This window comes from Sardina pilchardus, chromosome 5, assembly GCF_963854185.1.
Source record: "Sardina pilchardus chromosome 5, fSarPil1.1, whole genome shotgun sequence".
In the NCBI taxonomy this organism is placed as follows: Eukaryota; Metazoa; Chordata; class Actinopteri; order Clupeiformes; family Clupeidae; genus Sardina; species Sardina pilchardus.
The window spans coordinates 292959-317248 of record NC_084998.1 but is presented as its reverse complement, the minus strand read 5'-3'; the positions used below and the strand labels follow the sequence as shown (position 1 = coordinate 317248).

At 52.6% G+C, this 24290-nt stretch overlaps 54 non-coding genes across 54 annotated transcripts; 32 read left to right on the top strand and 22 right to left on the bottom strand.

Annotated features, from left to right (window-relative positions):
• Positions 1-127: 127 nt before the first annotated feature.
• trnak-uuu (transfer RNA lysine (anticodon UUU)) lies at positions 128-200 on the top strand. The gene has a single exon. It is a non-coding gene; the product is annotated as a tRNA-Lys (tRNA).
• Positions 201-476: 276 nt separating this feature from the next.
• On the bottom strand, positions 477-548 carry trnaw-cca (transfer RNA tryptophan (anticodon CCA)). Its single transcript has one exon. It is a non-coding gene; the product is annotated as a tRNA-Trp (tRNA).
• Positions 549-765: 217 nt separating this feature from the next.
• trnak-uuu (transfer RNA lysine (anticodon UUU)) lies at positions 766-838 on the top strand. Its single transcript has one exon. It is a non-coding gene; the product is annotated as a tRNA-Lys (tRNA).
• Positions 839-1114: 276 nt separating this feature from the next.
• On the bottom strand, positions 1115-1186 carry trnaw-cca (transfer RNA tryptophan (anticodon CCA)). The gene has a single exon. It is a non-coding gene; the product is annotated as a tRNA-Trp (tRNA).
• A 217-nt stretch (positions 1187-1403) lies between these two features.
• Positions 1404-1476, top strand: trnak-uuu (transfer RNA lysine (anticodon UUU)). The gene has a single exon. It is a non-coding gene; the product is annotated as a tRNA-Lys (tRNA).
• Positions 1477-1754: 278 nt separating this feature from the next.
• trnaw-cca (transfer RNA tryptophan (anticodon CCA)) lies at positions 1755-1826 on the bottom strand. The gene has a single exon. It is a non-coding gene; the product is annotated as a tRNA-Trp (tRNA).
• A 217-nt stretch (positions 1827-2043) lies between these two features.
• Positions 2044-2116, top strand: trnak-uuu (transfer RNA lysine (anticodon UUU)). Its single transcript has one exon. It is a non-coding gene; the product is annotated as a tRNA-Lys (tRNA).
• Positions 2117-2683: 567 nt separating this feature from the next.
• On the top strand, positions 2684-2756 carry trnak-uuu (transfer RNA lysine (anticodon UUU)). Its single transcript has one exon. It is a non-coding gene; the product is annotated as a tRNA-Lys (tRNA).
• A 565-nt stretch (positions 2757-3321) lies between these two features.
• Positions 3322-3394, top strand: trnak-uuu (transfer RNA lysine (anticodon UUU)). Its single transcript has one exon. It is a non-coding gene; the product is annotated as a tRNA-Lys (tRNA).
• A 276-nt stretch (positions 3395-3670) lies between these two features.
• trnaw-cca (transfer RNA tryptophan (anticodon CCA)) lies at positions 3671-3742 on the bottom strand. The gene has a single exon. It is a non-coding gene; the product is annotated as a tRNA-Trp (tRNA).
• Positions 3743-3959: 217 nt separating this feature from the next.
• On the top strand, positions 3960-4032 carry trnak-uuu (transfer RNA lysine (anticodon UUU)). Its single transcript has one exon. It is a non-coding gene; the product is annotated as a tRNA-Lys (tRNA).
• Positions 4033-4308: 276 nt separating this feature from the next.
• trnaw-cca (transfer RNA tryptophan (anticodon CCA)) lies at positions 4309-4380 on the bottom strand. The gene has a single exon. It is a non-coding gene; the product is annotated as a tRNA-Trp (tRNA).
• A 217-nt stretch (positions 4381-4597) lies between these two features.
• trnak-uuu (transfer RNA lysine (anticodon UUU)) lies at positions 4598-4670 on the top strand. The gene has a single exon. It is a non-coding gene; the product is annotated as a tRNA-Lys (tRNA).
• A 565-nt stretch (positions 4671-5235) lies between these two features.
• Positions 5236-5308, top strand: trnak-uuu (transfer RNA lysine (anticodon UUU)). Its single transcript has one exon. It is a non-coding gene; the product is annotated as a tRNA-Lys (tRNA).
• A 565-nt stretch (positions 5309-5873) lies between these two features.
• On the top strand, positions 5874-5946 carry trnak-uuu (transfer RNA lysine (anticodon UUU)). Its single transcript has one exon. It is a non-coding gene; the product is annotated as a tRNA-Lys (tRNA).
• Positions 5947-6222: 276 nt separating this feature from the next.
• On the bottom strand, positions 6223-6294 carry trnaw-cca (transfer RNA tryptophan (anticodon CCA)). Its single transcript has one exon. It is a non-coding gene; the product is annotated as a tRNA-Trp (tRNA).
• A 217-nt stretch (positions 6295-6511) lies between these two features.
• trnak-uuu (transfer RNA lysine (anticodon UUU)) lies at positions 6512-6584 on the top strand. The gene has a single exon. It is a non-coding gene; the product is annotated as a tRNA-Lys (tRNA).
• Positions 6585-7497: 913 nt separating this feature from the next.
• trnaw-cca (transfer RNA tryptophan (anticodon CCA)) lies at positions 7498-7569 on the bottom strand. The gene has a single exon. It is a non-coding gene; the product is annotated as a tRNA-Trp (tRNA).
• A 217-nt stretch (positions 7570-7786) lies between these two features.
• trnak-uuu (transfer RNA lysine (anticodon UUU)) lies at positions 7787-7859 on the top strand. The gene has a single exon. It is a non-coding gene; the product is annotated as a tRNA-Lys (tRNA).
• Positions 7860-8137: 278 nt separating this feature from the next.
• On the bottom strand, positions 8138-8209 carry trnaw-cca (transfer RNA tryptophan (anticodon CCA)). Its single transcript has one exon. It is a non-coding gene; the product is annotated as a tRNA-Trp (tRNA).
• Positions 8210-8426: 217 nt separating this feature from the next.
• On the top strand, positions 8427-8499 carry trnak-uuu (transfer RNA lysine (anticodon UUU)). The gene has a single exon. It is a non-coding gene; the product is annotated as a tRNA-Lys (tRNA).
• A 567-nt stretch (positions 8500-9066) lies between these two features.
• trnak-uuu (transfer RNA lysine (anticodon UUU)) lies at positions 9067-9139 on the top strand. Its single transcript has one exon. It is a non-coding gene; the product is annotated as a tRNA-Lys (tRNA).
• Positions 9140-9415: 276 nt separating this feature from the next.
• trnaw-cca (transfer RNA tryptophan (anticodon CCA)) lies at positions 9416-9487 on the bottom strand. The gene has a single exon. It is a non-coding gene; the product is annotated as a tRNA-Trp (tRNA).
• A 217-nt stretch (positions 9488-9704) lies between these two features.
• On the top strand, positions 9705-9777 carry trnak-uuu (transfer RNA lysine (anticodon UUU)). The gene has a single exon. It is a non-coding gene; the product is annotated as a tRNA-Lys (tRNA).
• Positions 9778-10344: 567 nt separating this feature from the next.
• On the top strand, positions 10345-10417 carry trnak-uuu (transfer RNA lysine (anticodon UUU)). The gene has a single exon. It is a non-coding gene; the product is annotated as a tRNA-Lys (tRNA).
• A 276-nt stretch (positions 10418-10693) lies between these two features.
• trnaw-cca (transfer RNA tryptophan (anticodon CCA)) lies at positions 10694-10765 on the bottom strand. Its single transcript has one exon. It is a non-coding gene; the product is annotated as a tRNA-Trp (tRNA).
• A 217-nt stretch (positions 10766-10982) lies between these two features.
• Positions 10983-11055, top strand: trnak-uuu (transfer RNA lysine (anticodon UUU)). Its single transcript has one exon. It is a non-coding gene; the product is annotated as a tRNA-Lys (tRNA).
• A 276-nt stretch (positions 11056-11331) lies between these two features.
• On the bottom strand, positions 11332-11403 carry trnaw-cca (transfer RNA tryptophan (anticodon CCA)). Its single transcript has one exon. It is a non-coding gene; the product is annotated as a tRNA-Trp (tRNA).
• A 217-nt stretch (positions 11404-11620) lies between these two features.
• On the top strand, positions 11621-11693 carry trnak-uuu (transfer RNA lysine (anticodon UUU)). The gene has a single exon. It is a non-coding gene; the product is annotated as a tRNA-Lys (tRNA).
• Positions 11694-11969: 276 nt separating this feature from the next.
• trnaw-cca (transfer RNA tryptophan (anticodon CCA)) lies at positions 11970-12041 on the bottom strand. The gene has a single exon. It is a non-coding gene; the product is annotated as a tRNA-Trp (tRNA).
• A 217-nt stretch (positions 12042-12258) lies between these two features.
• Positions 12259-12331, top strand: trnak-uuu (transfer RNA lysine (anticodon UUU)). The gene has a single exon. It is a non-coding gene; the product is annotated as a tRNA-Lys (tRNA).
• Positions 12332-12896: 565 nt separating this feature from the next.
• Positions 12897-12969, top strand: trnak-uuu (transfer RNA lysine (anticodon UUU)). The gene has a single exon. It is a non-coding gene; the product is annotated as a tRNA-Lys (tRNA).
• A 565-nt stretch (positions 12970-13534) lies between these two features.
• trnak-uuu (transfer RNA lysine (anticodon UUU)) lies at positions 13535-13607 on the top strand. Its single transcript has one exon. It is a non-coding gene; the product is annotated as a tRNA-Lys (tRNA).
• A 276-nt stretch (positions 13608-13883) lies between these two features.
• On the bottom strand, positions 13884-13955 carry trnaw-cca (transfer RNA tryptophan (anticodon CCA)). The gene has a single exon. It is a non-coding gene; the product is annotated as a tRNA-Trp (tRNA).
• Positions 13956-14172: 217 nt separating this feature from the next.
• Positions 14173-14245, top strand: trnak-uuu (transfer RNA lysine (anticodon UUU)). The gene has a single exon. It is a non-coding gene; the product is annotated as a tRNA-Lys (tRNA).
• Positions 14246-15798: 1553 nt separating this feature from the next.
• Positions 15799-15870, bottom strand: trnaw-cca (transfer RNA tryptophan (anticodon CCA)). The gene has a single exon. It is a non-coding gene; the product is annotated as a tRNA-Trp (tRNA).
• Positions 15871-16087: 217 nt separating this feature from the next.
• trnak-uuu (transfer RNA lysine (anticodon UUU)) lies at positions 16088-16160 on the top strand. The gene has a single exon. It is a non-coding gene; the product is annotated as a tRNA-Lys (tRNA).
• Positions 16161-16436: 276 nt separating this feature from the next.
• trnaw-cca (transfer RNA tryptophan (anticodon CCA)) lies at positions 16437-16508 on the bottom strand. Its single transcript has one exon. It is a non-coding gene; the product is annotated as a tRNA-Trp (tRNA).
• Positions 16509-16725: 217 nt separating this feature from the next.
• Positions 16726-16798, top strand: trnak-uuu (transfer RNA lysine (anticodon UUU)). Its single transcript has one exon. It is a non-coding gene; the product is annotated as a tRNA-Lys (tRNA).
• A 276-nt stretch (positions 16799-17074) lies between these two features.
• trnaw-cca (transfer RNA tryptophan (anticodon CCA)) lies at positions 17075-17146 on the bottom strand. Its single transcript has one exon. It is a non-coding gene; the product is annotated as a tRNA-Trp (tRNA).
• Positions 17147-17363: 217 nt separating this feature from the next.
• trnak-uuu (transfer RNA lysine (anticodon UUU)) lies at positions 17364-17436 on the top strand. Its single transcript has one exon. It is a non-coding gene; the product is annotated as a tRNA-Lys (tRNA).
• A 276-nt stretch (positions 17437-17712) lies between these two features.
• trnaw-cca (transfer RNA tryptophan (anticodon CCA)) lies at positions 17713-17784 on the bottom strand. Its single transcript has one exon. It is a non-coding gene; the product is annotated as a tRNA-Trp (tRNA).
• Positions 17785-18001: 217 nt separating this feature from the next.
• Positions 18002-18074, top strand: trnak-uuu (transfer RNA lysine (anticodon UUU)). The gene has a single exon. It is a non-coding gene; the product is annotated as a tRNA-Lys (tRNA).
• Positions 18075-19277: 1203 nt separating this feature from the next.
• On the top strand, positions 19278-19350 carry trnak-uuu (transfer RNA lysine (anticodon UUU)). Its single transcript has one exon. It is a non-coding gene; the product is annotated as a tRNA-Lys (tRNA).
• A 276-nt stretch (positions 19351-19626) lies between these two features.
• On the bottom strand, positions 19627-19698 carry trnaw-cca (transfer RNA tryptophan (anticodon CCA)). Its single transcript has one exon. It is a non-coding gene; the product is annotated as a tRNA-Trp (tRNA).
• Positions 19699-19915: 217 nt separating this feature from the next.
• Positions 19916-19988, top strand: trnak-uuu (transfer RNA lysine (anticodon UUU)). The gene has a single exon. It is a non-coding gene; the product is annotated as a tRNA-Lys (tRNA).
• A 276-nt stretch (positions 19989-20264) lies between these two features.
• trnaw-cca (transfer RNA tryptophan (anticodon CCA)) lies at positions 20265-20336 on the bottom strand. Its single transcript has one exon. It is a non-coding gene; the product is annotated as a tRNA-Trp (tRNA).
• A 217-nt stretch (positions 20337-20553) lies between these two features.
• On the top strand, positions 20554-20626 carry trnak-uuu (transfer RNA lysine (anticodon UUU)). The gene has a single exon. It is a non-coding gene; the product is annotated as a tRNA-Lys (tRNA).
• A 565-nt stretch (positions 20627-21191) lies between these two features.
• trnak-uuu (transfer RNA lysine (anticodon UUU)) lies at positions 21192-21264 on the top strand. The gene has a single exon. It is a non-coding gene; the product is annotated as a tRNA-Lys (tRNA).
• Positions 21265-22800: 1536 nt separating this feature from the next.
• Positions 22801-22872, bottom strand: trnaw-cca (transfer RNA tryptophan (anticodon CCA)). The gene has a single exon. It is a non-coding gene; the product is annotated as a tRNA-Trp (tRNA).
• A 217-nt stretch (positions 22873-23089) lies between these two features.
• trnak-uuu (transfer RNA lysine (anticodon UUU)) lies at positions 23090-23162 on the top strand. Its single transcript has one exon. It is a non-coding gene; the product is annotated as a tRNA-Lys (tRNA).
• A 276-nt stretch (positions 23163-23438) lies between these two features.
• Positions 23439-23510, bottom strand: trnaw-cca (transfer RNA tryptophan (anticodon CCA)). The gene has a single exon. It is a non-coding gene; the product is annotated as a tRNA-Trp (tRNA).
• Positions 23511-23727: 217 nt separating this feature from the next.
• trnak-uuu (transfer RNA lysine (anticodon UUU)) lies at positions 23728-23800 on the top strand. Its single transcript has one exon. It is a non-coding gene; the product is annotated as a tRNA-Lys (tRNA).
• A 259-nt stretch (positions 23801-24059) lies between these two features.
• On the bottom strand, positions 24060-24131 carry trnaw-cca (transfer RNA tryptophan (anticodon CCA)). Its single transcript has one exon. It is a non-coding gene; the product is annotated as a tRNA-Trp (tRNA).
• Between the last annotated feature and the right edge of the window lie 159 nt (positions 24132-24290).

Below are 24290 nucleotides of genomic sequence, written 5' to 3'. Positions count from 1 at the left end.
CATTCTCTGTTGCACCTGCAGACGTTTCGCTTGCTGTAACTTTGCCACGCCGTGCATGACTTACCAACGTACGTTAGGAAGAGCCAAGTTACAGCCACGTTCGTGCGGAGCTGGGAGCTCTCTCGAAGCCTGGATAGCTCAGTCGGTAGAGCATCAGACTTTTAATCTGAGGGTCCAGGGTTCAAGTCCCTGTTCAGGCGATTTCTTTAAAGCCGGGCGACGCCATCTTTCGCCCTGGTGCGGAGGAAATGCCCGACTGCTGAACAATTTACTCTCGCCGTCAGCGCTTGCTTAGCGCACTCTTTGCTACTTTCCGCGTCAAAGCCTGTAAAAGTCACCGTGGCGGACACTGGTGTTTTTCACCGAAATCCTTCGCTTTTCAGTAATGGCCTGAAATTCACAGGCCCACTAATTGCCTTTCAGCCAAAGTGCTGTCGCTGAGTTGGACGGTGAAAAGAGTTGAGCGGTGATTTCTATGACCCCGACGTGATTTGAACACGCAACCTTCTGATCTGGAGTCAGACGCGCTACCGTTGCGCCACGAGGTCCCACAGGTGCTGCACAGATAAACTTTCCCACCTCTCCCTGTATCTGCTATTGAAACCTCGAGCAGTGCAGGCTTTCAGTGCAGGGAGAGCCATTCTCTGTTGCACCTGCAGACGTTTCGCTTGCTGTAACTTTGCCACGCCGTGCATGACTTACCAACGTACGTTAGGAAGAGCCAAGTTACAGCCACGTTCGTGCGGAGCTGGGAGCTCTCTCGAAGCCTGGATAGCTCAGTCGGTAGAGCATCAGACTTTTAATCTGAGGGTCCAGGGTTCAAGTCCCTGTTCAGGCGATTTCTTTAAAGCCGGGCGACGCCATCTTTCGCCCTGGTGCGGAGGAAATGCCCGACTGCTGAACAATTTACTCTCGCCGTCAGCGCTTGCTTAGCGCACTCTTTGCTACTTTCCGCGTCAAAGCCTGTAAAAGTCACCGTGGCGGACACTGGTGTTTTTCACCGAAATCCTTCGCTTTTCAGTAATGGCCTGAAATTCACAGGCCCACTAATTGCCTTTCAGCCAAAGTGCTGTCGCTGAGTTGGGCGGTGAAAAGAGTTGAGCGGTGATTTCTATGACCCCGACGTGATTTGAACACGCAACCTTCTGATCTGGAGTCAGACGCGCTACCGTTGCGCCACGAGGTCCCACAGGTGCTGCAAAGATAAACTTTCCCACCTCTCCCTGTATCGGCTATTGAAACCTCGAGCAATGCAGGCTTTCAGTGCAGGGAGAGCCATTCTCTGTTGCACCTGCAGACGTTTCGCTTGCTGTAACTTTGCCACGCCGTGCATGACTTACCAACGTACGTTAGGAAGAGCCAAGTTACAGCCACGTTCGTGCAGAGCTGCGAGCTCTCTCGAAGCCTGGATAGCTCAGTCGGTAGAGCATCAGACTTTTAATCTGAGGGTCCAGGGTTCAAGTCCCTGTTCAGGCGATTTCTTTAAAGCCGGGCGACGCCATCTTTCGCCCTGGTGCGGAGGAAATGCCCGACTGCTGAACAATGTACTCTCGCCGTCAGCGCTTGCTTAGCGCACTCTTTGCTACTTTCCGCGTCAAAGCCTGTAAAAGTCACCGTGGCGGACACTGGTGTTTTTCACCGAAATCCTTCGCTTTTCAGTAATGGCTTGAAATTCACAGGCCCACTAATTGCCTTTCAGCCAAAGTGCTGTCGCTGAGTTGGGAGCGGTGAAAAGAGTTGAGCGGTGATTTCTATGACCCCGACGTGATTTGAACACGCAACCTTCTGATCTGGAGTCAGACGCGCTACCGTTGCGCCACGAGGTCCCACAGGTGCTGCAAAGATAAACTTTCCCACCTCTCCCTGTATCGGCTATTGAAACCTCGAGCAATGCAGGCTTTCAGTGCAGGGAGAGCCATTCTCTGTTGCACCTGCAGACGTTTCGCTTGCTGTAACTTTGCCACGCCGTGCATGACTTACCAACGTACGTTAGGAAGAGCCAAGTTACAGCCACGTTCGTGCAGAGCTGCGAGCTCTCTCGAAGCCTGGATAGCTCAGTCGGTAGAGCATCAGACTTTTAATCTGAGGGTCCAGGGTTCAAGTCCCTGTTCAGGCGATTTCTTTAAAGCCGGGCGACGCCATCTTTCGCCCTGGTGCGGAGGAAATGCCCGACTGCTGAACAATGTACTCTCGCCGTCAGCGCTTGCTTAGCGCACTCTTTGCTACTTTCCGCGTCAAAGCCTGTAAAAGTCACCGTGGCGGACACTGGTGTTTTTCACCGAAATCCTTCGCTTTTCAGTAATGGCTTGAAATTCACAGGCCCACTAATTGCCTTTCAGTCAAAGTGCTGTCGCTGAGTTGGGAGCGGTGAAAAGAGTTGAGCGGTGATTTCTATGACCCCGACGTGATTTGAACACGCAACCTTCTGATCTGGAGTCAGACGCGTTACCGTTGCGCCACGAGGTCCCACAGGTGCTGCAAAGATAAACTTTCCCACCTCTCCCTGTATCGGCTATTGAAACCTCGAGCAATGCAGGCTTTCAGTGCAGGGAGAGCCATTCTCTGTTGCACCTGCAGACGTTTCGCTTGCTGTAACTTTGCCACGCCGTGCATGACTTACCAACGTACGTTAGGAAGAGCCAAGTTACAGCCACGTTCGTGCAGAGCTGCGAGCTCTCTCGAAGCCTGGATAGCTCAGTCGGTAGAGCATCAGACTTTTAATCTGAGGGTCCAGGGTTCAAGTCCCTGTTCAGGCGATTTCTTTAAAGCCGGGCGACGCCATCTTTCGCCCTGGTGCGGAGGAAATGCCCGACTGCTGAACAATGTACTCTCGCCGTCAGCGCTTGCTTAGCGCACTCTTTGCTACTTTCCGCGTCAAAGCCTGTAAAAGTCACCGTGGCGGACACTGGTGTTTTTCACCGAAATCCTTCGCTTTTCAGTAATGGCTTGAAATTCACAGGCCCACTAATTGCCTTTCAGCCAAAGTGCTGTCGCTGAGTTGGGCGGTGAAAAGAGTTAAGCGGTGATTTCTATGACCCCGACGTGATTTGAACACGCAACCTTCTGATCTGGAGTGAGACGCGCTACCGTTGCGCCACGAGGTCCCACAGGTGCTGCAAAGATAAACTTTCCCACCTCTCCCTGTATCGGCTATTGAAACCTCGAGCAATGCAGGCTTTCAGTGCAGGGAGAGCCATTCTCTGTTGCACCTGCAGACGTTTCGCTTGCTGAAACTTTGCCACGCCGTGCATGACTTACCAACGTACGTTAGGAAGAGCCAAGTTACAGCCACGTTCGTGCAGAGCTGCGAGCTCTCTCGAAGCCTGGATAGCTCAGTCGGTAGAGCATCAGACTTTTAATCTGAGGGTCCAGGGTTCAAGTCCCTGTTCAGGCGATTTCTTTAAAGCCGGGCGACGCCATCTTTCGCCCTGGTGCGGAGGAAATGCCCGACTGCTGAACAATGTACTCTCGCCGTCAGCGCTTGCTTAGCGCACTCTTTGCTACTTTCCGCGTCAAAGCCTGTAAAAGTCACCGTGGCGGACACTGGTGTTTTTCACCGAAATCCTTCGCTTTTCAGTAATGGCTTGAAATTCACAGGCCCACTAATTGCCTTTCAGCCAAAGTGCTGTCGCTGAGTTGGGCGGTGAAAAGAGTTGAGCGGTGATTTCTATGACCCCGACGTGATTTGAACACGCAACCTTCTGATCTGGAGTCAGACGCGCTACCGTTGCGCCACGAGGTCCCACAGGTGCTGCAAAGATAAACTTTCCCACCTCTCCCTGTATCGGCTATTGAAACCTCGAGCAATGCAGGCTTTCAGTGCAGGGAGAGCCATTCTCTGTTGCACCTGCAGACGTTTCGCTTGCTGTAACTTTGCCACGCCGTGCATGACTTACCAACGTACGTTAGGAAGAGCCAAGTTACAGCCACGTTCGTGCAGAGCTGGGAGCTCTCTCGAAGCCTGGATAGCTCAGTCGGTAGAGCATCAGACTTTTAATCTGAGGGTCCAGGGTTCAAGTCCCTGTTCAGGCGATTTCTTTAAAGCCGGGCGACGCCATCTTTCGCCCTGGTGCGGAGGAAATGCCCGACTGCTGAACAATGTACTCTCGCCGTCAGCGCTTGCTTAGCGCACTCTTTGCTACTTTCCGCGTCAAAGCCTGTAAAAGCCACCGTGGCGGACACTGGTGTTTTTCACCGAAATCCTTCGCTTTTCAGTAATGGCTTGAAATTCACAGGCCCACTAATTGCCTTTCAGCCAAAGTGCTGTCGCTGAGTTGGGCGGTGAAAAGAGTTGAGCGGTGATTTCTATGACCCCGACGTGATTTGAACACGCAACCTTCTGATCTGGAGTCAGACGCGCTACCGTTGCGCCACGAGGTCCCACAGGTGCTGCAAAGATAAACTTTCCCACCTCTCCCTGTATCGGCTATTGAAACCTCGAGCAATGCAGGCTTTCAGTGCAGGGAGAGCCATTCTCTGTTGCACCTGCAGACGTTTCGCTTGCTGTAACTTTGCCACGCCGTGCATGACTTACCAACGTACGTTAGGAAGAGCCAAGTTACAGCCACGTTCGTGCAGAGCTGGGAGCTCTCTCGAAGCCTGGATAGCTCAGTCGGTAGAGCATCAGACTTTTAATCTGAGGGTCCAGGGTTCAAGTCCCTGTTCAGGCGATTTCTTTAAAGCCGGGCGACGCCATCTTTCGCCCTGGTGCGGAGGAAATGCCCGACTGCTAAACAATGTACTCTCGCCGTCAGCGCTTGCTTAGCGCACTCTTTGCTACTTTCCGCGTCAAAGCCTGTAAAAGTCACCGTGGCCGACACTGGTGTTTTTCACCGAAATCCTTCGCTTTTCAGTAATGGCTTGAAATTCACAGGCCCACTAATTGCCTTTCAGCCAAAGTGCTGTCGCTGAGTTGGGCGGTGAAAAGAGTTGAGCGGTGATTTCTATGACCCCGACGTGATTTGAACACGCAACCTTCTGATCTGGAGTCAGACGCGCTACCGTTACGCCACGAGGTACCACAGGTGCTGCACAGATAAACTTTCCCACTTCTCCCTGTATCTGCTATTGAAACCTCGAGCAATGCAGGCTTTCAGTGCAGGGAGAGCCATTCTCTGTTGCACCTGCAGACGTTTCGCTTGCTGTAACTTTGCCACGCCGTGCATGACTTACCAACGTACGTTAGGAAGAGCCAAGTTACAGCCACGTTCGTGCAGAGCTGGGTGCTCTCTCGAAGCCTGGATAGCTCAGTCGGTAGAGCATCAGACTTTTAATCTGAGGGTCCAGGGTTCAAGTCCCTGTTCAGGCGATTTCTTTAAAGCCGGGCGACGCCATCTTTCGCCCTGGTGCGGAGGAAATGCCCGACTGCTGAACAATGTACTCTCGCCGTCAGCGCTTGCTTAGCGCACTCTTTGCTACTTTCCGCGTCAAAGCCTGTAAAAGCCACCGTGGCGGACACTGGTGTTTTTCACCGAAATCCTTCGCTTTTCAGTAATGGCTTGAAATTCACAGGCCCACTAATTGCCTTTCAGCCAAAGTGCTGTCGCTGAGTTGGGCGGTGAAAAGAGTTGAGCGGTGATTTCTATGACCCCGACGTGATTTGAACACGCAACCTTCTGATCTGGAGTCAGACGCGCTACCGTTGCGCCAAGAGGTCCCACAGGTGCTGCAAAGATAAACTTTCCCACCTCTCCCTGTATCGGCTATTGAAACCTCGAGCAATGCAGGCTTTCAGTGCAGGGAGAGCCATTCTCTGTTGCACCTGCAGACGTTTCGCTTGCTGTAACTTTGCCACGCCGTGCATGACTTACCAACGTACGTTAGGAAGAGCCAAGTTACAGCCACGTTCGTGCAGAGCTGGGAGCTCTCTCGAAGCCTGGATAGCTCAGTCGGTAGAGCATCAGACTTTTAATCTGAGGGTCCAGGGTTCAAGTCCCTGTTCAGGCGATTTCTTTAAAGCCGGGCGACGCCATCTTTCGCCCTGGTGCGGAGGAAATGCCCGACTGCTGAACAATGTACTCTCGCCGTCAGCGCTTGCTTAGCGCACTCTTTGCTACTTTCCGCGTCAAAGCCTGTAAAAGCCACCGTGGCGGACACTGGTGTTTTTCACCGAAATCCTTCGCTTTTCAGTAATGGCTTGAAATTCACAGGCCCACTAATTGCCTTTCAGCCAAAGTGCTGTCGCTGAGTTGGGCGGTGAAAAGAGTTGAGCGGTGATTTCTATGACCCCGACGTGATTTGAACACGCAACCTTCTGATCTGGAGTCAGACGCGCTACCGTTGCGCCACGAGGTCCCACAGGTGCTGCACAGATAAACTTTCCCACTTCTCCCTGTATCTGCTATTGAAACCTCGAGCAATGCAGGCTTTCAGTGCAGGGAGAGCCATTCTCTGTTGCACCTGCAGACGTTTCGCTTGCTGTAACTTTGCCACGCCGTGCATGACTTACCAACGTACGTTAGGAAGAGCCAAGTTACAGCCACGTTCGTGCAGAGCTGGGTGCTCTCTCGAAGCCTGGATAGCTCAGTCGGTAGAGCATCAGACTTTTAATCTGAGGGTCCAGGGTTCAAGTCCCTGTTCAGGCGATTTCTTTACAGCCGGGCGACGCCATCTTTCGCCCTGGTGCGGAGGAAATGCCCGACTGCTGAACGATTTACTCTCGCCGTCAGCGCTTGCTTAGCGCACTCTTTGCTACTCTCCGCGTCAAAGCCTGTAAAAGTCACCGTGGCGGACACTGGTGTTTTTCACCGAAATCCTTCGCTTTTCAGTAATGGCTTGAAATTCACAGGCCCACTAATTGCCTTTCAGCCAAAGTGCTGTCGCTGAGTTGGACGGTGAAAAGTGTTGAGCGGTGATTTCTATGCCCCGACGTGATTTGAACACGCAACCTTCTGATCTGGAGTCAGACGCGCTACCGTTGCGCCACGAGGTCCCACAGGTGCTGCACAGATAAACTTTCCCACTTCTCCCTGTATCTGCTATTGAAACCTCGAGCAATGCAGGCTTTCAGTGCAGGGAGAGCCATTCTCTGTTGCACCTGCAGACGTTTCGCTTGCTGTAACTTTGCCACGCCGTGCATGACTTACCAACGTACGTTAGGAAGAGCCAAGTTACAGCCACGTTCGTGCAGAGCTGGGTGCTCTCTCGAAGCCTGGATAGCTCAGTCGGTAGAGCATCAGACTTTTCATCTGAGGGTCCAGGGTTCAAGTCCCTGTTCAGGCGATTTCTTTAAAGCTGGGCGACGCCATCTTTCGCCCTGGTGCGGAGGAAATGCCCGACTGCTGAACAATGTACTCTCGCCGTCAGCGCTTGCTTAGCGCACTCTTTGCTACTTTCCGCGTCAAAGCCTGTAAAAGTCACCGTGGCGGACACTGGTGTTTTTCACCGAAATCCTTCGCTTTTCAGTAATGGCCTGAAATTCACAGGCCCACTAATTGCCTTTCAGCCAAAGTGCTGTCGCTGAGTTGGGCGGTGAAAAGAGTTGAGCGGTGATTTCTATGACCCCGACGTGATTTGAACACGCAACCTTCTGATCTGGAGTCAGACGCGCTACCGTTGCGCCACGAGGTCCCACAGGTGCTGCAAAGATAAACTTTCCCACCTCTCCCTGTATCGGCTATTGAAACCTCGAGCAATGCAGGCTTTCAGTGCAGGGAGAGCCATTCTCTGTTGCACCTGCAGACGTTTCGCTTGCTGTAACTTTGCCACGCCGTGCATGACTTACCAACGTACGTTAGGAAGAGCCAAGTTACAGCCACGTTCGTGCAGAGCTGCGAGCTCTCTCGAAGCCTGGATAGCTCAGTCGGTAGAGCATCAGACTTTTAATCTGAGGGTCCAGGGTTCAAGTCCCTGTTCAGGCGATTTCTTTAAAGCCGGGCGACGCCATCTTTCGCCCTGGTGCGGAGGAAATGCCCGACTGCTGAACAATGTACTCTCGCCGTCAGCGCTTGCTTAGCGCACTCTTTGCTACTTTCCGCGTCAAAGCCTGTAAAAGTCACCGTGGCGGACACTGGTGTTTTTCACCGAAATCCTTCGCTTTTCAGTAATGGCTTGAAATTCACAGGCCCACTAATTGCCTTTCAGCCAAAGTGCTGTCGCTGAGTTGGGAGCGGTGAAAAGAGTTGAGCGGTGATTTCTATGACCCCGACGTGATTTGAACACGCAACCTTCTGATCTGGAGTCAGACGCGCTACCGTTGCGCCACGAGGTCCCACAGGTGCTGCAAAGATAAACTTTCCCACCTCTCCCTGTATCGGCTATTGAAACCTCGAGCAATGCAGGCTTTCAGTGCAGGGAGAGCCATTCTCTGTTGCACCTGCAGACGTTTCGCTTGCTGTAACTTTGCCACGCCGTGCATGACTTACCAACGTACGTTAGGAAGAGCCAAGTTACAGCCACGTTCGTGCAGAGCTGCGAGTTCTCTCGAAGCCTGGATAGCTCAGTCGGTAGAGCATCAGACTTTTAATCTGAGGGTCCAGGGTTCAAGTCCCTGTTCAGGCGATTTCTTTAAAGCCGGGCGACGCCATCTTTCGCCCTGGTGCGGAGGAAATGCCCGACTGCTGAACAATGTACTCTCGCCGTCAGCGCTTGCTTAGCGCACTCTTTGCTACTTTCCGCGTCAAAGCCTGTAAAAGTCACCGTGGCGGACACTGGTGTTTTTCACCGAAATCCTTCGCTTTTCAGTAATGGCTTGAAATTCACAGGCCCACTAATTGCCTTTCAGTCAAAGTGCTGTCGCTGAGTTGGGAGCGGTGAAAAGAGTTGAGCGGTGATTTCTATGACCCCGACGTGATTTGAACACGCAACCTTCTGATCTGGAGTCAGACGCGTTACCGTTGCGCCACGAGGTCCCACAGGTGCTGCAAAGATAAACTTTCCCACCTCTCCCTGTATCGGCTATTGAAACCTCGAGCAATGCAGGCTTTCAGTGCAGGGAGAGCCATTCTCTGTTGCACCTGCAGACGTTTCGCTTGCTGTAACTTTGCCACGCCGTGCATGACTTACCAACGTACGTTAGGAAGAGCCAAGTTACAGCCACGTTCGTGCAGAGCTGCGAGCTCTCTCGAAGCCTGGATAGCTCAGTCGGTAGAGCATCAGACTTTTAATCTGAGGGTCCAGGGTTCAAGTCCCTGTTCAGGCGATTTCTTTAAAGCCGGGCGACGCCATCTTTCGCCCTGGTGCGGAGGAAATGCCCGACTGCTGAACAATGTACTCTCGCCGTCAGCGCTTGCTTAGCGCACTCTTTGCTACTTTCCGCGTCAAAGCCTGTAAAAGTCACCGTGGCGGACACTGGTGTTTTTCACCGAAATCCTTCGCTTTTCAGTAATGGCTTGAAATTCACAGGCCCACTAATTGCCTTTCAGCCAAAGTGCTGTCGCTGAGTTGGGCGGTGAAAAGAGTTAAGCGGTGATTTCTATGACCCCGACGTGATTTGAACACGCAACCTTCTGATCTGGAGTCAGACGCGCTACCGTTGCGCCACGAGGTCCCACAGGTGCTGCAAAGATAAACTTTCCCACCTCTCCCTGTATCGGCTATTGAAACCTCGAGCAATGCAGGCTTTCAGTGCAGGGAGAGCCATTCTCTGTTGCACCTGCAGACGTTTCGCTTGCTGTAACTTTGCCACGCCGTGCATGACTTACCAACGTACGTTAGGAAGAGCCAAGTTACAGCCACGTTCGTGCAGAGCTGCGAGTTCTCTCGAAGCCTGGATAGCTCAGTCGGTAGAGCATCAGACTTTTAATCTGAGGGTCCAGGGTTCAAGTCCCTGTTCAGGCGATTTCTTTAAAGCCGGGTGACGCCATCTTTCGCCCTGGTGCGAAGGAAATGCCCGACTGCTGAACAATGTACTCTCGCCGTCAGCGCTTGCTTAGCGCACTCTTTGCTACTTTCCGCGTCAAAGCCTGTAAAAGTCACCGTGGCGGACACTGGTGTTTTTCACCGAAATCCTTCGCTTTTCAGTAATGGCTTGAAATTCACAGGCCCACTAATTGCCTTTCAGTCAAAGTGCTGTCGCTGAGTTGGGAGCGGTGAAAAGAGTTGAGCGGTGATTTCTATGACCCCGACGTGATTTGAACACGCAACCTTCTGATCTGGAGTCAGACGCGTTACCGTTGCGCCACGAGGTCCCACAGGTGCTGCAAAGATAAACTTTCCCACCTCTCCCTGTATCGGCTATTGAAACCTCGAGCAATGCAGGCTTTCAGTGCAGGGAGAGCCATTCTCTGTTGCACCTGCAGACGTTTCGCTTGCTGTAACTTTGCCACGCCGTGCATGACTTACCAACGTACGTTAGGAAGAGCCAAGTTACAGCCACGTTCGTGCAGAGCTGCGAGCTCTCTCGAAGCCTGGATAGCTCAGTCGGTAGAGCATCAGACTTTTAATCTGAGGGTCCAGGGTTCAAGTCCCTGTTCAGGCGATTTCTTTAAAGCCGGGCGACGCCATCTTTCGCCCTGGTGCGGAGGAAATGCCCGACTGCTGAACAATGTACTCTCGCCGTCAGCGCTTGCTTAGCGCACTCTTTGCTACTTTCCGCGTCAAAGCCTGTAAAAGTCACCGTGGCGGACACTGGTGTTTTTCACCGAAATCCTTCGCTTTTCAGTAATGGCTTGAAATTCACAGGCCCACTAATTGCCTTTCAGCCAAAGTGCTGTCGCTGAGTTGGGCGGTGAAAAGAGTTAAGCGGTGATTTCTATGACCCCGACGTGATTTGAACACGCAACCTTCTGATCTGGAGTCAGACGCGCTACCGTTGCGCCACGAGGTCCCACAGGTGCTGCAAAGATAAACTTTCCCACCTCTCCCTGTATCGGCTATTGAAACCTCGAGCAATGCAGGCTTTCAGTGCAGGGAGAGCCATTCTCTGTTGCACCTGCAGACGTTTCGCTTGCTGAAACTTTGCCACGCCGTGCATGACTTACCAACGTACGTTAGGAAGAGCCAAGTTACAGCCACGTTCGTGCAGAGCTGCGAGCTCTCTCGAAGCCTGGATAGCTCAGTCGGTAGAGCATCAGACTTTTAATCTGAGGGTCCAGGGTTCAAGTCCCTGTTCAGGCGATTTCTTTAAAGCCGGGCGACGCCATCTTTCGCCCTGGTGCGGAGGAAATGCCCGACTGCTGAACAATGTACTCTCGCCGTCAGCGCTTGCTTAGCGCACTCTTTGCTACTTTCCGCGTCAAAGCCTGTAAAAGTCACCGTGGCGGACACTGGTGTTTTTCACCGAAATCCTTCGCTTTTCAGTAATGGCTTGAAATTCACAGGCCCACTAATTGCCTTTCAGCCAAAGTGCTGTCGCTGAGTTGGGCGGTGAAAAGAGTTGAGCGGTGATTTCTATGACCCCGACGTGATTTGAACACGCAACCTTCTGATCTGGAGTCAGACGCGCTACCGTTGCGCCACGAGGTCCCACAGGTGCTGCAAAGATAAACTTTCCCACCTCTCCCTGTATCGGCTATTGAAACCTCGAGCAATGCAGGCTTTCAGTGCAGGGAGAGCCATTCTCTGTTGCACCTGCAGACGTTTCGCTTGCTGTAACTTTGCCACGCCGTGCATGACTTACCAACGTACGTTAGGAAGAGCCAAGTTACAGCCACGTTCGTGCAGAGCTGGGAGCTCTCTCGAAGCCTGGATAGCTCAGTCGGTAGAGCATCAGACTTTTAATCTGAGGGTCCAGGGTTCAAGTCCCTGTTCAGGCGATTTCTTTAAAGCCGGGCGACGCCATCTTTCGCCCTGGTGCGGAGGAAATGCCCGACTGCTGAACAATGTACTCTCGCCGTCAGCGCTTGCTTAGCGCACTCTTTGCTACTTTCCGCGTCAAAGCCTGTAAAAGCCACCGTGGCGGACACTGGTGTTTTTCACCGAAATCCTTCGCTTTTCAGTAATGGCTTGAAATTCACAGGCCCACTAATTGCCTTTCAGCCAAAGTGCTGTCGCTGAGTTGGGCGGTGAAAAGAGTTGAGCGGTGATTTCTATGACCCCGACGTGATTTGAACACGCAACCTTCTGATCTGGAGTCAGACGCGCTACCGTTGCGCCACGAGGTCCCACAGGTGCTGCAAAGATAAACTTTCCCACCTCTCCCTGTATCGGCTATTGAAACCTCGAGCAATGCAGGCTTTCAGTGCAGGGAGAGCCATTCTCTGTTGCACCTGCAGACGTTTCGCTTGCTGTAACTTTGCCACGCCGTGCATGACTTACCAACGTACGTTAGGAAGAGCCAAGTTACAGCCACGTTCGTGCAGAGCTGGGAGCTCTCTCGAAGCCTGGATAGCTCAGTCGGTAGAGCATCAGACTTTTAATCTGAGGGTCCAGGGTTCAAGTCCCTGTTCAGGCGATTTCTTTAAAGCCGGGCGACGCCATCTTTCGCCCTGGTGCGGAGGAAATGCCCGACTGCTAAACAATGTACTCTCGCCGTCAGCGCTTGCTTAGCGCACTCTTTGCTACTTTCCGCGTCAAAGCCTGTAAAAGTCACCGTGGCCGACACTGGTGTTTTTCACCGAAATCCTTCGCTTTTCAGTAATGGCTTGAAATTCACAGGCCCACTAATTGCCTTTCAGCCAAAGTGCTGTCGCTGAGTTGGGCGGTGAAAAGAGTTGAGCGGTGATTTCTATGACCCCGACGTGATTTGAACACGCAACCTTCTGATCTGGAGTCAGACGCGCTACCGTTGCGCCACGAGGTACCACAGGTGCTGCACAGATAAACTTTCCCACTTCTCCCTGTATCTGCTATTGAAACCTCGAGCAATGCAGGCTTTCAGTGCAGGGAGAGCCATTCTCTGTTGCACCTGCAGACGTTTCGCTTGCTGTAACTTTGCCACGCCGTGCATGACTTACCAACGTACGTTAGGAAGAGCCAAGTTACAGCCACGTTCGTGCAGAGCTGGGTGCTCTCTCGAAGCCTGGATAGCTCAGTCGGTAGAGCATCAGACTTTTAATCTGAGGGTCCAGGGTTCAAGTCCCTGTTCAGGCGATTTCTTTAAAGCCGGGCGACGCCATCTTTCGCCCTGGTGCGGAGGAAATGCCCGACTGCTGAACAATGTACTCTCGCCGTCAGCGCTTGCTTAGCGCACTCTTTGCTACTTTCCGCGTCAAAGCCTGTAAAAGCCACCGTGGCGGACACTGGTGTTTTTCACCGAAATCCTTCGCTTTTCAGTAATGGCTTGAAATTCACAGGCCCACTAATTGCCTTTCAGCCAAAGTGCTGTCGCTGAGTTGGGCGGTGAAAAGAGTTGAGCGGTGATTTCTATGACCCCGACGTGATTTGAACACGCAACCTTCTGATCTGGAGTCAGACGCGCTACCGTTGCGCCAAGAGGTCCCACAGGTGCTGCAAAGATAAACTTTCCCACCTCTCCCTGTATCGGCTATTGAAACCTCGAGCAATGCAGGCTTTCAGTGCAGGGAGAGCCATTCTCTGTTGCACCTGCAGACGTTTCGCTTGCTGTAACTTTGCCACGCCGTGCATGACTTACCAACGTACGTTAGGAAGAGCCAAGTTACAGCCACGGTCGTGCAGAGCTGGGAGCTCTCTCGAAGCCTGGATAGCTCAGTCGGTAGAGCATCAGACTTTTAATCTGAGGGTCCAGGGTTCAAGTCCCTGTTCAGGCGATTTCTTTAAAGCCGGGCGACGCCATCTTTCGCCCTGGTGCGGAGGAAATGCCCGACTGCTGAACAATGTACTCTCGCCGTCAGCGCTTGCTTAGCGCACTCTTTGCTACTTTCCGCGTCAAAGCCTGTAAAAGCCACCGTGGCGGACACTGGTGTTTTTCACCGAAATCCTTCGCTTTTCAGTAATGGCTTGAAATTCACAGGCCCACTAATTGCCTTTCAGCCAAAGTGCTGTCGCTGAGTTGGGCGGTGAAAAGAGTTGAGCGGTGATTTCTATGACCCCGACGTGATTTGAACACGCAACCTTCTGATCTGGAGTCAGACGCGCTACCGTTGCGCCACGAGGTCCCACAGGTGCTGCACAGATAAACTTTCCCACTTCTCCCTGTATCTGCTATTGAAACCTCGAGCAATGCAGGCTTTCAGTGCAGGGAGAGCCATTCTCTGTTGCACCTGCAGACGTTTCGCTTGCTGTAACTTTGCCACGCCGTGCATGACTTACCAACGTACGTTAGGAAGAGCCAAGTTACAGCCACGTTCGTGCAGAGCTGGGTGCTCTCTCGAAGCCTGGATAGCTCAGTCGGTAGAGCATCAGACTTTTAATCTGAGGGTCCAGGGTTCAAGTCCCTGTTCAGGCGATTTCTTTACAGCCGGGCGACGCCATCTTTCGCCCTGGTGCGGAGGAAATGCCCGACTGCTGAACGATTTACTCTCGCCGTCAGCGCTTGCTTAGCGCACTCTTTGCTACTCTCCGCGTCAAAGCCTGTAAAAGTCACCGTGGCGGACACTGGTGTTTTTCACCGAAATCCTTCGCTTTTCAGTAATGGCTTGAAATTCACAGGCCCACTAATTGCCTTTCAGCCAAAGTGCTGTCGCTGAGTTGGACGGTGAAAAGTGTTGAGCGGTGATTTCTATGCCCCGACGTGATTTGAACACGCAACCTTCTGATCTGGAGTCAGACGCGCTACCGTTGCGCCACGAGGTCCCACAGGTGCTGCACAGATAAACTTTCCCACTTCTCCCTGTATCTGCTATTGAAACCTCGAGCAATGCAGGCTTTCAGTGCAGGGAGAGCCATTCTCTGTTGCACCTGCAGACGTTTCGCTTGCTGTAACTTTGCCACGCCGTGCATGACTTACCAACGTACGTTAGGAAGAGCCAAGTTACAGCCACGTTCGTGCAGAGCTGGGTGCTCTCTCGAAGCCTGGATAGCTCAGTCGGTAGAGCATCAGACTTTTCATCTGAGGGTCCAGGGTTCAAGTCCCTGTTCAGGCGATTTCTTTAAAGCCGGGCGACGCCATCTTTCGCCCTGGTGCGGAGGAAATGCCCGACTGCTGAACATTGTACTCTCGCCGTCAGCGCTTGCTTAGCGCACTCTTTGCTACTTTCCGCGTCAAAGCCTGTAAAAGCCACCGTGGCGGACACTGGTGTTTTTCACCGAAATCTTTCGCTTTTCAGTAATGGCTTGAAATTCACAGGCCCACTAATTGCCTTTCAGCCAAAGTGCTGTCGCTGAGTTGGGCGGTGAAAAGAGTTGAGCGGTGATTTCTATGACCCCGACGTGATTTGAACACGCAACCTTCTGATCTGGAGTCAGACGCGCTACCGTTGCGCCACCGTTGCGAACACAGGTGCTGCAAAGATAAACTTTCCCACCTCTCCCTGTATCGGCTATTGAAACCTCGAGCAATGCAGGCTTTCAGTGCAGGGAGAGCCATTGTCTGTTGCACCTGCAGACGTTTCGCTTGCTGTAACTTTGCCACGCCGTGCATGACTTACCAACGTACGTTAGGAAGAGCCAAGTTACAGCCACGTTCGTGCAGAGCTGGGAGCTCTCTCGAAGCCTGGATAGCTCAGTCGGTAGAGTATCAGACTTTTAATCTGAGGGTCCAGGGTTCAAGTCCCTGTTCAGGCGATTTCTTTACAGCCGGGCGACGCCATCTTTCGCCCTGGTGCGGAGGAAATGCCCGACTGCTGAACGATTTACTCTCGCCGTCAGCGCTTGCTTAGCGCACTCTTTGCTACTCTCCGCGTCAAAGCCTGTAAAAGTCACCGTGGCGGACACTGGTGTTTTTCACCGAAATCCTTCGCTTTTCAGTAATGGCTTGAAATTCACAGGCCCACTAATTGCCTTTCAGCCAAAGTGCTGTCGCTGAGTTGGGCGGTGAAAAGAGTTGAGCGGTGATTTCTATGACCCCGACGTGATTTGAACACGCAACCTTCTGATCTGGAGTCAGACGCGCTACCGTTGCGCCACGAGGTCCCACAGGTGCTGCAAAGATAAACTTTCCCACCTCTCCCTGTATCGGCTATTGAAACCTCGAGCAATGCAGGCTTTCAGTGCAGGGAGAGCCATTCTCTGTTGCACCTGCAGACGTTTCGCTTGCTGTAACTTTGCCACGCCGTGCATGACTTACCAACGTACGTTAGGAAGAGCCAAGTTACAGCCACGTTCGTGCAGAGCTGGGTGCTCTCTCGAAGCCTGGATAGCTCAGTCGGTAGAGCATCAGACTTTTAATCTGAGGGTCCAGGGTTCAAGTCCCTGTTCAGGCGATTTCTTTACAGCCGGGCGACGCCATCTTTCGCCCTGGTGCGGAGGAAATGCCCGACTGCTGAACGATTTACTCTCGCCGTCAGCGCTTGCTTAGCGCACTCTTTGCTACTCTCCGCGTCAAAGCCTGTAAAAGTCACCGTGGCGGACACTGGTGTTTTTCACCGAAATCCTTCGCTTTTCAGTAATGGCTTGAAATTCACAGGCCCACTAATTGCCTTTCAGCCAAAGTGCTGTCGCTGAGTTGGACGGTGAAAAGAGTTGAGCGGTGATTTCTATGACCCCGACGTGATTTGAACACGCAACCTTCTGATCTGGAGTCAGACGCGCTACCGTTGCGCCACGAGGTCCCACAGGTGCTGCACAGATAAACTTTCCCACCTATCCCTGTATCGGCTATTGAAACCTCGAGCAATGCAGGCTTTCAGTGCAGGGAGAGCCATTCTCTGTTGCACCTGCAGACGTTTCGCTTGCTGTAACTTTGCCACGCCGTGCATGACTTACCAACGTACGTTAGGAAGAGCCAAGTTACAGCCACGTTCGTGCAGAGCTGGGAGCTCTCTCGAAGCCTGGATAGCTCAGTCGGTAGAGCATCAGACTTTTAATCTGAGGGTCCAGGGTTCAAGTCCCTGTTCAGGCGATTTCTTTAAAGCCGGGCGACGCCATCTTTCGCCCTGGTGCGGAGGAAATGCCCGACTGCTGAACAATGTACTCTCGCCGTCAGCGCTTGCTTAGCGCACTCTTTGCTACTTTCCGCGTCAAAGCCTGTAAAAGCCACCGTGGCGGACACTGGTGTTTTTCACCGAAATCCTTCGCTTTTCAGTAATGGCTTGAAATTCACAGGCCCACTAATTGCCTTTCAGCCAAAGTGCTGTCGCTGAGTTGGGCGGTGAAAAGAGTTGAGCGGTGATTTCTATGACCCCGACGTGATTTGAACACGCAACCTTCTGATCTGGAGTCAGACGCGCTACCGTTGCGCCACGAGGTCCCACAGGTGCTGCAAAGATAAACTTTCCCACCTCTCCCTGTATCGGCTATTGAAACCTCGAGCAATGCAGGCTTTCAGTGCAGGGAGAGCCATTCTCTGTTGCACCTGCAGACGTTTCGCTTGCTGTAACTTTGCCACGCCGTGCATGACTTACCAACGTACGTTAGGAAGAGCCAAGTTACAGCCACGTTCGTGCAGAGCTGGGAGCTCTCTCGAAGCCTGGATAGCTCAGTCGGTAGAGCATCAGACTTTTAATCTGAGGGTCCAGGGTTCAAGTCCCTGTTCAGGCGATTTCTTTAAAGCCGGGCGACGCCATCTTTCGCCCTGGTGCGGAGGAAATGCCCGACTGCTGAACAATGTACTCTCGCCGTCAGCGCTTGCTTAGCGCACTCTTTGCTACTTTCCGCGTCAAAGCCTGTAAAAGTCACCGTGGCGGACACTGGTGTTTTTCACCGAAATCCTTCGCTTTTCAGTAATGGCTTGAAATTCACAGGCCCACTAATTGCCTTTCAGCCAAAGTGCTGTCGCTGAGTTGGGCGGTGAAAAGAGTTGAGCGGTGATTTCTATGACCCCGACGTGATTTGAACACGCAACCTTCTGATCTGGAGTCAGACGCGCTACCGTTGCGCCACGAGGTCCCACAGGTGCTGCAAAGATAAACTTTCCCACCTCTCCCTGTATCGGCTATTGAAACCTCGAGCAATGCAGGCTTTCAGTGCAGGGAGAGCCATTCTCTGTTGCACCTGCAGACGTTTCGCTTGCTGTAACTTTGCCACGCCGTGCATGACTTACCAACGTACGTTAGGAAGAGCCAAGTTACAGCCACGTTCGTGCAGAGCTGGGAGCTCTCTCGAAGCCTGGATAGCTCAGTCGGTAGAGCATCAGACTTTTAATCTGAGGGTCCAGGGTTCAAGTCCCTGTTCAGGCGATTTCTTTAAAGCCGGGCGACGCCATCTTTCGCCCTGGTGCGGAGGAAATGCCCGACTGCTAAACAATGTACTCTCGCCGTCAGCGCTTGCTTAGCGCACTCTTTGCTACTTTCCGCGTCAAAGCCTGTAAAAGTCACCGTGGCCGACACTGGTGTTTTTCACCGAAATCCTTCGCTTTTCAGTAATGGCTTGAAATTCACAGGCCCACTAATTGCCTTTCAGCCAAAGTGCTGTCGCTGAGTTGGGCGGTGAAAAGAGTTGAGCGGTGATTTCTATGACCCCGACGTGATTTGAACACGCAACCTTCTGATCTGGAGTCAGACGCACTACCGTTGCGCCACGAGGTCCCACAGGTGCTGCACAGATAAACTTTCCCACTTCTCCCTGTATCTGCTATTGAAACCTCGAGCAATGCAGGCTTTCAGTGCAGGGAGAGCCATTCTCTGTTGCACCTGCAGACGTTTCGCTTGCTGTAACTTTGCCACGCCGTGCATGACTTACCAACGTACGTTAGGAAGAGCCAAGTTACAGCCACGTTCGTGCAGAGCTGGGTGCTCTCTCGAAAGCTGGATAGCTCAGTCGGTAGAGCATCAGACTTTTAATCTGAGGGTCCAGGGTTCAAGTCCCTGTTCAGGCGATTTCTTTAAAGCCGGGCGACGCCATCTTTCGCCCTGGTGCGGAGGAAATGCCCGACTGCTGAACAATGTACTCTCGCCGTCAGCGCTTGCTTAGCGCACTCTTTGCTACTTTCCGCGTCAAAGCCTGTAAAAGCCACCGTGGCGGACACTGGTGTTTTTCACCGAAATCCTTCGCTTTTCAGTAATGGCTTGAAATTCACAGGCCCACTAATTGCCTTTCAGCCAAAGTAATGTCGCTGAGTTGGGCGGTGAAAAGAGTTGAGCGGTGATTTCTATGACCCCGACGTGATTTGAACACGCAACCTTCTGATCTGGAGTCAGACGCGCTACCGTTGCGCCAAGAGGTCCCACAGGTGCTGCAAAGATAAACTTTCCCACCTCTCCCTGTATCGGCTATTGAAACCTCGAGCAATGCAGGCTTTCAGTGCAGGGAGAGCCATTCTCTGTTGCACCTGCAGACGTTTCGCTTGCTGTAACTTTGCCACGCCGTGCATGACTTACCAACGTACGTTAGGAAGAGCCAAGTTACAGCCACGTTCGTGCAGAGCTGGGAGCTCTCTCGAAGCCTGGATAGCTCAGTCGGTAGAGCATCAGACTTTTAATCTGAGGGTCCAGGGTTCAAGTCCCTGTTCAGGCGATTTCTTTAAAGCCGGGCGACGCCATCTTTCGCCCTGGTGCGGAGGAAATGCCCGACTGCTGAACAATGTACTCTCGCCGTCAGCGCTTGCTTAGCGCACTCTTTGCTACTTTCCGCGTCAAAGCCTGTAAAAGCCACCGTGGCGGACACTGGTGTTTTTCACCGAAATCCTTCGCTTTTCAGTAATGGCTTGAAATTCACAGGCCCACTAATTGCCTTTCAGCCAAAGTGCTGTCGCTGAGTTGGGCGGTGAAAAGAGTTGAGCGGTGATTTCTATGACCCCGACGTGATTTGAACACGCAACCTTCTGATCTGGAGTCAGACGCGCTACCGTTGCGCCACGAGGTCCCACAGGTGCTGCAAAGATAAACTTTCCCACCTCTCCCTGTATCGGCTATTGAAACCTCGAGCAATGCAGGCTTTCAGTGCAGGGAGAGCCATTCTCTGTTGCACCTGCAGACGTTTCGCTTGCTGTAACTTTGCCACGCCGTGCATGACTTACCAACGTACGTTAGGAAGAGCCAAGTTACAGCCACGTTCGTGCAGAGCTGGGAGCTCTCTCGAAGCCTGGATAGCTCAGTCGGTAGAGCATCAGACTTTTAATCTGAGGGTCCAGGGTTCAAGTCCCTGTTCAGGCGATTTCTTTAAAGCCGGGCGACGCCATCTTTCGCCCTGGTGCGGAGGAAATGCCCGACTGCTAAACAATGTACTCTCGCCGTCAGCGCTTGCTTAGCGCACTCTTTGCTACTTTCCGCGTCAAAGCCTGTAAAAGTCACCGTGGCCGACACTGGTGTTTTTCACCGAAATCCTTCGCTTTTCAGTAATGGCTTGAAATTCACAGGCCCACTAATTGCCTTTCAGCCAAAGTGCTGTCGCTGAGTTGGGCGGTGAAAAGAGTTGAGCGGTGATTTCTATGACCCCGACGTGATTTGAACACGCAACCTTCTGATCTGGAGTCAGACGCGCTACCGTTGCGCCACGAGGTCCCACAGGTGCTGCACAGATAAACTTTCCCACTTCTCCCTGTATCTGCTATTGAAACCTCGAGCAATGCAGGCTTTCAGTGCAGGGAGAGCCATTCTCTGTTGCACCTGCAGACGTTTCGCTTGCTGTAACTTTGCCACGCCGTGCATGACTTACCAACGTACGTTAGGAAGAGCCAAGTTACAGCCACGTTCGTGCAGAGCTGGGTGCTCTCTCGAAGCCTGGATAGCTCAGTCGGTAGAGCATCAGACTTTTAATCTGAGGGTCCAGGGTTCAAGTCCCTGTTCAGGCGATTTCTTTAAAGCCGGGCGACGCCATCTTTCGCCCTGGTGCGGAGGAAATGCCCGACTGCTGAACAATGTACTCTCGCCGTCAGCGCTTGCTTAGCGCACTCTTTGCTACTTTCCGCGTCAAAGCCTGTAAAAGCCACCGTGGCGGACACTGGTGTTTTTCACCGAAATCCTTCGCTTTTCAGTAATGGCTTGAAATTCACAGGCCCACTAATTGCCTTTCAGCCAAAGTGCTGTCGCTGAGTTGGGCGGTGAAAAGAGTTGAGCGGTGATTTCTATGACCCCGACGTGATTTGAACACGCAACCTTCTGATCTGGAGTCAGACGCGCTACCGTTGCGCCAAGAGGTCCCACAGGTGCTGCAAAGATAAACTTTCCCACCTCTCCCTGTATCGGCTATTGAAACCTCGAGCAATGCAGGCTTTCAGTGCAGGGAGAGCCATTCTCTGTTGCACCTGCAGACGTTTCGCTTGCTGTAACTTTGCCACGCCGTGCATGACTTACCAACGTACGTTAGGAAGAGCCAAGTTACAGCCACGTTCGTGCAGAGCTGGGTGCTCTCTCGAAGCCTGGATAGCTCAGTCGGTAGAGCATCAGACTTTTAATCTGAGGGTCCAGGGTTCAAGTCCCTGTTCAGGCGATTTCTTTACAGCCGGGCGACGCCATCTTTCGCCCTGGTGCGGAGGAAATGCCCGACTGCTGAACGATTTACTCTCGCCGTCAGCGCTTGCTTAGCGCACTCTTTGCTACTCTCCGCGTCAAAGCCTGTAAAAGTCACCGTGGCGGACACTGGTGTTTTTCACCGAAATCCTTCGCTTTTCAGTAATGGCTTGAAATTCACAGGCCCACTAATTGCCTTTCAGCCAAAGTGCTGTCGCTGAGTTGGACGGTGAAAAGTGTTGAGCGGTGATTTCTATGCCCCGACGTGATTTGAACACGCAACCTTCTGATCTGGAGTCAGACGCGCTACCGTTGCGCCACGAGGTCCCACAGGTGCTGCACAGATAAACTTTCCCACTTCTCCCTGTATCTGCTATTGAAACCTCGAGCAATGCAGGCTTTCAGTGCAGGGAGAGCCATTCTCTGTTGCACCTGCAGACGTTTCGCTTGCTGTAACTTTGCCACGCCGTGCATGACTTACCAACGTACGTTAGGAAGAGCCAAGTTACAGCCACGTTCGTGCAGAGCTGGGTGCTCTCTCGAAGCCTGGATAGCTCAGTCGGTAGAGCATCAGACTTTTCATCTGAGGGTCCAGGGTTCAAGTCCCTGTTCCTGCGATTTCTTTAAAGCCGGGCGACGCCATCTTTCGCCCTGGTGCGGAGGAAATGCCCGACTGCTGAACAATGTACTCTCGCCGTCAGCGCTTGCTTAGCGCACTCTTTGCTACTTTCCGCGTCAAAACCTGTAAAAGCCACCGTGGCGGACACTGGTGTTTTTCACCGAAATCTTTCGCTTTTCAGTAATGGCTTGAAATTCACAGGCCCACTAATTGCCTTTCAGCCAAAGTGCTGTCGCTGAGTTGGGCGGTGATTTCTATGACCCCGACGTGATTTGAACACGCAACCTTCTGATCTGGAGTCAGACGCGCTACCGTTGCGCCACCGTTGCGAACACAGGTGCTGCAAAGATAAACTTTCCCACCTCTCCCTGTATCGGCTATTGAAACCTCGAGCAATGCAGGCTTTCAGTGCAGGGAGAGCCATTCTCTGTTGCACCTGCAGACGTTTCGCTTGCTGTAACTTTGCCACGCCGTGCATGACTTACCAACGTACGTTAGGAAGAGCCAAGTTACAGCCACGTTCGTGCAGAGCTGGGAGCTCTCTCGAAGCCTGGATAGCTCAGTCGGTAGAGTATCAGACTTTTAATCTGAGGGTCCAGGTTTCAAGTCCCTGTTCAGGCGATTTCTTTACAGCCGGGCGACGCCATCTTTCGCCCTGGTGCGGAGGAAATGCCCGACTGCTGAACGATTTACTCTCGCCGTCAGCGCTTGCTTAGCGCACTCTTTGCTACTCTCCGCGTCAAAGCCTGTAAAAGTCACCGTGGCGGACACTGGTGTTTTTCACCGAAATCCTTCGCTTTTCAGTAATGGCTTGAAATTCACAGGCCCACTAATTGCCTTTCAGCCAAAGTGCTGTCGCTGAGTTGGGCGGTGAAAAGAGTTGAGCGGTGATTTCTATGACCCCGACGTGATTTGAACACGCAACCTTCTGATCTGGAGTCAGACGCGCTACCGTTGCGCCACGAGGTCCCACAGGTGCTGCAAAGATAAACTTTCCCACCTCTCCCTGTATCGGCTATTGAAACCTCGAGCAATGCAGGCTTTCAGTGCAGGGAGAGCCATTCTCTGTTGCACCTGCAGACGTTTCGCTTGCTGTAACTTTGCCACGCCGTGCATGACTTACCAACGTACGTTAGGAAGAGCCAAGTTACAGCCACGTTCGTGCAGAGCTGGGTGCTCTCTCGAAGCCTGGATAGCTCAGTCGGTAGAGCATCAGACTTTTAATCTGAGGGTCCAGGGTTCAAGTCCCTGTTCAGGCGATTTCTTTACAGCCGGGCGACGCCATCTTTCGCCCTGGTGCGGAGGAAATGCCCGACTGCTGAACAATGTACTCTCGCCGTCAGCGCTTGCTTAGCGCACTCTTTGCTACTTTCCGCGTCAAAGCCTGTAAAAGCCACCGTGGCGGACACTGGTGTTTTTCACCGAAATCCTTCGCTTTTCAGTAATGGCTTGAAATTCACAGGCCCACTAATTGCCTTTCAGCCAAAGTGCTGTCGCTGAGTTGGGCGGTGAAAAGAGTTGAGCGGTGATTTCTATGACCCCGACGTGATTTGAACACGCAACCTTCTGATCTGGAGTCAGACGCGCTACCGTTGCGCCACGAGGTCCCACAGGTGCTGCAAAGATAAACTTTCCCACCTCTCCCTGTATCGGCTATTGAAACCTCGAGCAATGCAGGCTTTCAGTGCAGGGAGAGCCATTCTCTGTTGCACCTGCAGACGTTTCGCTTGCTGTAACTTTGCCACGCCGTGCATGACTTACCAACGTACGTTAGGAAGAGCCAAGTTACAGCCACGTTCGTGCAGAGCTGGGAGCTCTCTCGAAGCCTGGATAGCTCAGTCGGTAGAGCATCAGACTTTTAATCTGAGGGTCCAGGGTTCAAGTCCCTGTTCAGGCGATTTCTTTAAAGCCGGGCGACGCCATCTTTCGCCCTGGTGCGGAGGAAATGCCCGACTGCTGAACAATGTACTCTCGCCGTCAGCGCTTGCTTAGCGCACTCTTTGCTACTTTCCGCGTCAAAGCCTGTAAAAGTCACCGTGGCGGACACTGGTGTTTTTCACCGAAATTCTTCGCTTTTCAGTAATGGCTTGAAATTCACAGGCCCACTAATTGCCTTTCAGCCAAAGTGCTGTCGCTGAGTTGGGCGGTGATTTCTATGACCCCGACGTGATTTGAACACGCAACCTTCTGATCTGGAGTCAGACGCGCTACCGTTGCGCCACGAGGTCCCACAGGTGCTGCAAAGATAAACTTTCCCACCTCTCCCTGTATCGGCTATTGAAACCTCGAGCAATGCAGGCTTTCAGTGCAGGGAGAGCCATTCTCTGTTGCACCTGCAGACGTTTCGCTTGCTGTAACTTTGCCACGCCGTGCATGACTTACCAACG